The sequence below is a fragment of the Otolemur garnettii genome, unplaced genomic scaffold (assembly GCF_000181295.1).
Source record: "Otolemur garnettii isolate 467f Iridium unplaced genomic scaffold, OtoGar3 scaffold00235, whole genome shotgun sequence".
NCBI classification, from domain to species: Eukaryota; Metazoa; Chordata; class Mammalia; order Primates; family Galagidae; genus Otolemur; species Otolemur garnettii.
In genome coordinates, this window is record NW_003852630.1 from 875,388 (window position 1) to 882,749 (window position 7,362).

At 50.4% G+C, this 7,362-nt stretch overlaps 1 protein-coding gene across 1 annotated transcript in view; it reads left to right on the forward strand.

The window, feature by feature from the left end:
* PTPRN2 (protein tyrosine phosphatase, receptor type N2) overlaps positions 1 to 7,362 on the forward strand; it is a 648,263-nt gene that overhangs the window by 156,002 nt on the left and 484,899 nt on the right. The window lies entirely within an intron of this gene.

The window sequence follows — 7,362 nt, forward strand, 5'->3', positions numbered from 1 at the left end:
CACACCTGCAGACGGCGTCCACTCCTTGTAGTGCCGTGTGCACACCTGCAGACGGCGTCCACTCCTTGTAGTGCCGTGTGCACACCTGCAGACGGTGTCCACTCCTTGTAGTGCTGTGTGCACACCTGCAGACAGTGTCCACTCCTTGTAGTGCTGTGTGCACACCTGCAGATGGCATCCAGTCCTTGTCTGCTCCCAGCTAAGGCCCATCAGGCCTTGCTGCAGCCAGCCCTGGTCTAGGGGCTGGACGTCCCTGTGAGACACAAGGCCCTAGCCTAAAAACTGCTGTTTATGGCAAAAAGAAGAGGGTGTGGGCCGGTAGCTTGTCAGGCACTGGGGGATGTGCAAGAGGAAGCACCCAACTAACCTGGGACTGGAAGCTTCTAGAAAGGGGCACTGGAAGGGTATGAGGAGGAGCAGCTGAGTAGCATTCCAGAAGTGCACACTGTGACTTGCCACACAGCACCAGGTGTGACTGCACAGACTGAGTACTGGAGAGAATGACCGCATGTGGGCAGAGCCCTGGGGAGCAGGAGCCCTGTGTCTGCAGCACTGAAGGGGTCTGCACCTGCAGTACTCAGGGCACAGCCAAGTGAGAAGTGCCCAGCAGGTGGAGAGGAGCTACTTAGGACCCATAGCCAGAGATAGGCCCAGATGAGAGTGGTTAAGGGAGATGGCCACACCCCCGTGGGAGGAGGGCAGGTGCATGCGCTGTGGTGGGTGGGTGGGTGTGTGTGTAAACGCCGGAGAGTCCAGTGATCTGGCCAATGTGTCTGAGCCGTCACCGCCTCCTCTGGCCACCCACTGCCCATGGAAGCACCTACTTCGGGTACCAACTCCCGTCGTCCACTGCACTCAGGTCTATCCCACAATGGGCTTTCTTCTCCCAACTGAGAAGGCATCCACAGTCCATGTGCTCTTCATTCAGCTGTGAGAGAGCCTTCACCTGGGGGTTCCTGTGCTTCCTATGGGAGATAGACTAGAGGCCAGGAATGAGGAGAGCACCAGTAAGGGTGGGGAGATGGAGGTGCAGGGGGCTGCGGTCAGGGTGTAGAGACCCAGGTTAGGGGTATCGGGCAACTGAATGAAGAGTGCGTGGACTTCTTCCTTCTTAGGAGAAAGTCTGTTGTGGGACAGACCTGAGGAGACAGGTGATGGTGGGCGCTGCACCACCTCGGGACAGTGGGTCAGGGTCTGGGCATGTGCACACCATAATTCGATGCCCAGGGTGTGGGGTAGACTCTCCAGCCAGGACAGAGGATTTGAGATGAGGCTTTAGAGCCAGCAAGAACCAGACTCCATCTCTGAGACGTGGACAAGACTGAGAAGGGCAGGGACCAGCCCACAATCCGAGCTAGGGTGAGGCCACAGGGGATGCTCCATGGAGAACAAGCCAGGGAGGAGCTCAGGGATGGGTGGTAGCACTCAGGTTGGATCCCAGAGGAATGAGGGAGGCACCAGGGGTCTGACCAGGGAGGAGCCATGTGGCAAAGGATATGCAGGAGGATTCAGCCTGCAGCGCTCAGGCCTTCCCCTCTGGACTCAGTCCCCAGACCGGAGGTTGGCGTCCTGGGAGGGGCTGAGGTCAGGAGCAGGAAGCAGGGGTGCTGCGCCACCCTGTGGCTAATGGGGCCCCTCCCAGACACACACCAGAAGGTCTTTGCTCCCCTCCCCCAACCTCTGATGTTCTACCAATTTGTGGGACCTCTTTTAAAGGGGAATGGGGTTGTTTGTGACAGAGGACAGGGAGTGTGTGGACTTCTTCCTTCTTAGGAGAAAGTGCATCCTATGACTAGAAGTGCACACCTGTGGGGAGCATTGCCCTTTGAGCGTATAGGCCCCATGGTACGTGTCATGTGACTCACACACACTTGGTAATGTGCCAGCTTGTGGGACTGACGCAGGTGGGGGCTGTGCCCCCTCAGGATCTCAGAGAGGGCATAAGTCAGGACCCGGCAGCACAGAAGTGTAGGGCTGCAGCTGAGCGCATTTACAGAGCTGTTCCTCGGCCCAGGACAGGAAAACGGCAGGCAGGCCATACGAGCAGCCCCTTTCAGATGTCGTCTGCATTTTTATGGACATGCTAGTTATGCTTAATATGTTTTGTTAATGGTTATATAGCTGTCAAATAAATCCCATTATTTCTTATTACATCATTAGAGACCATTAAAACGGCATTAGCATGCTGATGTAATTATGCCAGCAGACATTCACGGCGACAGCTATGATTTTATAACCAATCACGCTGTCCGAGGTGGTGGTGATTGACGACAGGGCTGCTATGTGCAGCCTCCCGGTCAGGTGCACAGCAGTCCTGGGATGAAGAGCACCAAAGAAGACATTTCTGAGAGCCCAGGAGCCCCAGTGAGATGGGCCTGGAGTTGAGTCTTCCAGACAGCTCCAAGTCACCCACGTGGAGAACCAGGCCAGCCATGGACACGGGGGAAGTTGGCCTAATTCCACCATCAATCTTCATGTGCTCCATGACATGAGAAGCCATTTACTTTCTCATCTGTGTGATTTGCCGGCTTGATGAATTCAATCTTCTTATTCTTGGAGACAGTTGTGGAGACATAGCAGTGGGAGTCCCTAGCCCTGGCACTTGTCATTAGGACCTCCTCTGCACACAGGCCGGTCCTCTGCACAGCCCACTGCTCCCCAGGCCTCCTGCATGCTCAGGCCCCTACAGGGTTCCAGAAAGTACATTTCAGTTTCCTGGGGCAGAATCAGGACTATCTGTTCCTTGTCCAGTCTCTCTGCATGAAGGAATTTATGAAGACATAACCTAGGGACAGATAATGCGTGAAGGGCAAGAACTTCCCTTAACTCTCTGGGTTGACTTCTCTGGTTTTTGCTGTAGCCGAAATGACTGCAGAGCCCCGGACACTTTGGTTTACGCATCAGGCAGCACAAGGTAAGGATAGCAGAGATGATGTTTAGGGGACATAATGTCACTCACAGCCGAGAACCCCATCAGTAAACCTGGAAGCCCAGGGGGGCCTTGGTAAGTGGTGCATGTGTCTCCACCAGGGATCTGCTGCCTGCAGACTCTGGTGCTTGCCTGGGGTGTTGCCACCTATTCCACCTGTGCTGAGGAGGGAGGTGGGGGCTGGTGTCGTGGAGCCCCTCCTCCCTGAGTGAGAGAGCAGGCTCTGGACTCCGTGCCTTGTTGGAATATTGCTGACGACTGCTGAAGGGGGAGCCAACAGCTCCAGGCAGCTGCACGTGGCTTTCCTTAGAACAAGGAGAATAGAGGAAATGTTATAATACATCAAAGTCATCCTGGGTATGAACTAAGGCAGCAAGGAAGAGCTGCTGTGTGTTCTCAGATCTGTTTGCACTAAAGGCTATTTGTCATTCTAAGTATTATTATTATTTTAGTACGTATTGATTGAAACTCTTTTCCTAGTGTGAAGGATGTCACAATGTAGAGGAGAGCAAGTTACTTACCTCCTGAGCCTCAGTTTCCCCACCAGCCCCAGGAGGAGCAAGGGACACAGACCCCTTCTCAGAGGCCTCACACCCAGCTCACTCTGCTATTGTTGTCTTGAATTTTTTTGAATTCTTCAGCAAAGGGCCCCTGGATGTTGGGGCTGGTCTTAGGCTCAGGACAGGGTTTGGAGTCTACCTGATGGGCCACAGCAAGAAACTCAGCTTGGCACCTGGTGTACAGGGTCACAGTTCCTGCCGACTAGTGCTGCACTCTTTTGTTACTTGCACTGTTTTTAGGAAAACACGACTCTAGTTCCTACTGTTAGTGGGTTCAGATTGGCAAGAATAACCTACCCAATTCTGTTCCTAGACTTTTAAATGGACTCCAAATACGAAGCATTGAGTACACACTGGCATGGTGTGTGAGGCTGGATAACCCAGGACATAGGAGTTCCTCACAACTCTGAATTCTCCTTTTATGGCACATCTATGCAGGCTGTACCTTTAGGTTTCATGGTAAACTGTATGTTCCTTGAAGCCAGGGTCTTCGTCCAGATTACTCAGTAACATGTCTTCTGTGCCCGGAGTAGCATCTGACCTGTAACAGGCTCAGTGTTTGTTGAATGGGTGAATGAGTTCATGAATGAGTGAGTGAGTGAGTGAATGGGTGAATGAGTGAGTAGGTGAGTGAGTTAATGGGTAAGAAAGTGAATGAGTCAGTGAGTGAATGGGTGAGCAGGTGAATGAGTGAGTGGGTGAGTGAATGGGTGGATGAGTGAGTAGGTGAGTGAGTGGGTTAATGAGTGAATGGCTGGGTGAGTGAGCGAATGGATGAATGAGTGAGTAGGTGAGTGAATTAATGGGTGAGTGAATGAATGAGTGGGTGAGAGGGTGAATAAGTGAGTGGGTGAATGAGTGGGTGGGTGAGTGAATGGGTGGGTGAGTGGGTGAGTGAATGGGTGGGTGAATGAATGGGTGAGTGGGTGGGTGAGTGAGTGGGTGGGTGAGTGAGTGGGTGGGTGAGTGAGTAGGTGAGTGAGTGGGTGAGTGAGTGGGTGGATGAGTGAGTGGGTGAGTGAGTGGGTTAATGAGTGAATGGCTGGGCTCGGCGCCTGTGGCTAAAGCGGCTAAGGCGCCAGCCACATACACCTAAGGTGGCGGGTTCGAATCCCCAGCCCGGGCCCGCCAAACAACAATGATGGCTGCAACCAAAAAATGGCCAGGCGTTGTGGCGAGCACCTGTAGTCCCAGCTACTTGGGAGGCTGAGGCAGGAGACTCGCTTGAGCCCAGGAGTTGGAGGTTGCTGTGAGCGTGATGCCATGGCACTCTGCCCAGGGGGATAGCTTGAGGCTCCGTCTCAAAAAAAAAAAAAAAAAAAAAGAGTGAATGGCTGGGTGAGTAAGTGAATGGGTGAATGAGTGAGTAGGTGAGTGAGTGAATGGGTGAGTGAGTGAATGAGTCAGTGAGTGAATGGGTGAGTGGGTGAGAGGGTAAATAAGTGAGCGGGTGAATGAGTAGGTAGGTGAGTGAATGGGTGGGTGAGTGAGTGAGTGGGTGAGTGAATGGGTGAGTGAATGGGTGAGTGAGTGGGTGGGTAAGTGGGTGGGTAAGTGAATGGGTGGGTGAGTGAATGGGTGAATGAGTGAGTGAATGGGTGGGTAAGTGAGTTAATGGGTGAGTGAGTGAGCAAGTGAATGGGTGAATGAGTGAGTAGTTCAGTGAGTGAGTTTATGGGTGAGTGAACAGATTGGCTCTGGATGTAAAGGCACATGGGTTTGAGTGCTGGACATTCTGGCAGACCCTGGTCTGTAGAGACGAGAAAAAGGTATATACCTCAGACTGGTCATGAGAATTAAAGGTCACAAGTGTGCAGAAGATGCTTGGGACTAAATAAAAGGTAAATTTCTAAGAAAACATTGTTTAAACTGAGAAATATGTAAACATACAAAAAAGTCAGACTTAGGTTGAAATGAAACTAAGCATTATGGTAAATACGTGTTTTATTTGTGAGCTGTGCTGTCAATGCTGGAGTCCCTGCTGTTATTTTTATTTTCCTCACCAGGACAAGGAAAAACTCAGCTTTCACTCTCCCAAGCTGCCTCTTGCTTCAGAGACATTACAGATGAGCTCCTGGGCTTTACAGCAGGCAGGCTGGGGTGGGGTGTCATTCAGGGTCCATGGGAAGACCTGAGAGACCTGGGCAGAACAGGAGGGGAGTGTGAATGGGAGAGTCACAGTGGCCCAGCCATTACTCCTGCCACAGACAAGCCATGAGGGCACATTGTACCTGTTAGGGAGCAGACCTGGCCTCATCCTGGGAAGAGGGTGGTCTTGCTCTCTGCCTTTGCTGGTTGTGGCCTGGCACTGGAAGGGCATGGGCCCAGACCTCTCAGCTGCCAAGGAAATGCCTGGCCCTAATTCATAGGTGAACATGTTTATTTCTAAATGTTTGCTACTAATAATTCATGCATTGATTTCTTTCACTCATTAATCTTTGAGCACTGTGTGGTAGACAACCCAGCTCAGGTGTGCCTGGGTCCTCCAGGAGCGAGGGGCTTTCTGCTGCTCCTGGCTGACGTGGTGCCCACCTCCGTGCTGGCCAAAGGGTTGCTTGGAACTAGTCATATCACCTGTCAGCCATAATGGTAAAATAGATGCTATAGAGCTAAAAACTGAGAAAATGCTTTCCAAGTTCAAAGGCCAAGCATGAATATTGAATCATCCATCTATTTTCTTCCAAATACTCCATGAGAGAGAAGAGTGTGGGCAAGGCATTCCCTAACACAGAAAGGAATTCCCAGATTGCTCATAATCACAAAGTAACTGCAAGTAAGATACAATCTGCACAGGAATACAATTGGGCAGCCCTGTAAGAAGATAAAGCATCATCAATAATTATGTTTCTGTTAAGGCTTGTGTTATGTTCAATTACCCTTCGGTAACTTTGTGAGTCTTTGCTTCCTCCCACATTCAAATAGGAATTGCTTCTCTGGATTTCCTCCCTTGTGAACCCTCAGATTAGATATTTTGGAGCATTATTGCCTTATGTTTTGGAGGCAGGAATATACAACTGTGAAGAAAATACGATAATGGGAACTATGCTTTAGGAAAGTGAGTGTGTATTGTTCTGTCTACATGGAATTCTAGAATCCCATGGTCCGGCGGCTGTGCCGTGATTTGACATAGATGGAATGAGGCATGCAAAGGTAATTCTACAGCAGCCAGACATAAACTCATTTTTCTATTGGTTTTCTGTCAGCAGCTTAGATTAGCCCCCTACCAAACTGTGGGCTTCCCCAGAGTGAGGGACAGGCAATGAATAAGACTGAGAAGGGGTGGGTGAGCCTCAGAAACAAGTCAGGGAAAGAAATCATGTGTGGTATGGATCTTGGCCCAAGGCAAAGTTCGGAAAGGACTCTGGTGAATGCTGGTGTGTGGATTTTATGGTTCCTGTAGTGTTTTACTGAAATCTCTCACTGGGAATCAAAACATGATTACTCCAGTGGTGGCACTGATGTTAAAACTGGACTGTTTGGAGCTAGTCCCTGAGATGCTATAGTTTCAGTTTATTCACCTGTAATAGGAGGACATTTCCAAATGAATTGTTCTGGGTCTGAGTTACGTGATTATGCTATTTAGTAGAAGACCTGTACACTCTCTTTGTGTCCTCCCTCTGGCCAGCACACTCAGTGTGGGTGGTGAGTGAGCCTGATGGAGGGTCAGTAACACATGTGCTGACTGTGAAGGGATGTCCTGGTTCTTTTTTATTTTATTTTTTTTTTTATTGAATGGTAACTGTGTACATTGATGCACTTTGGGGGTACAGTGTGGTGTTTTCACACACAATCCAAGACACTTCCATCAAACTGGTTAACATAGCCTTCATGTAACTTTCTTAGTTATTATGTCAAAACATTCATATTCTACTC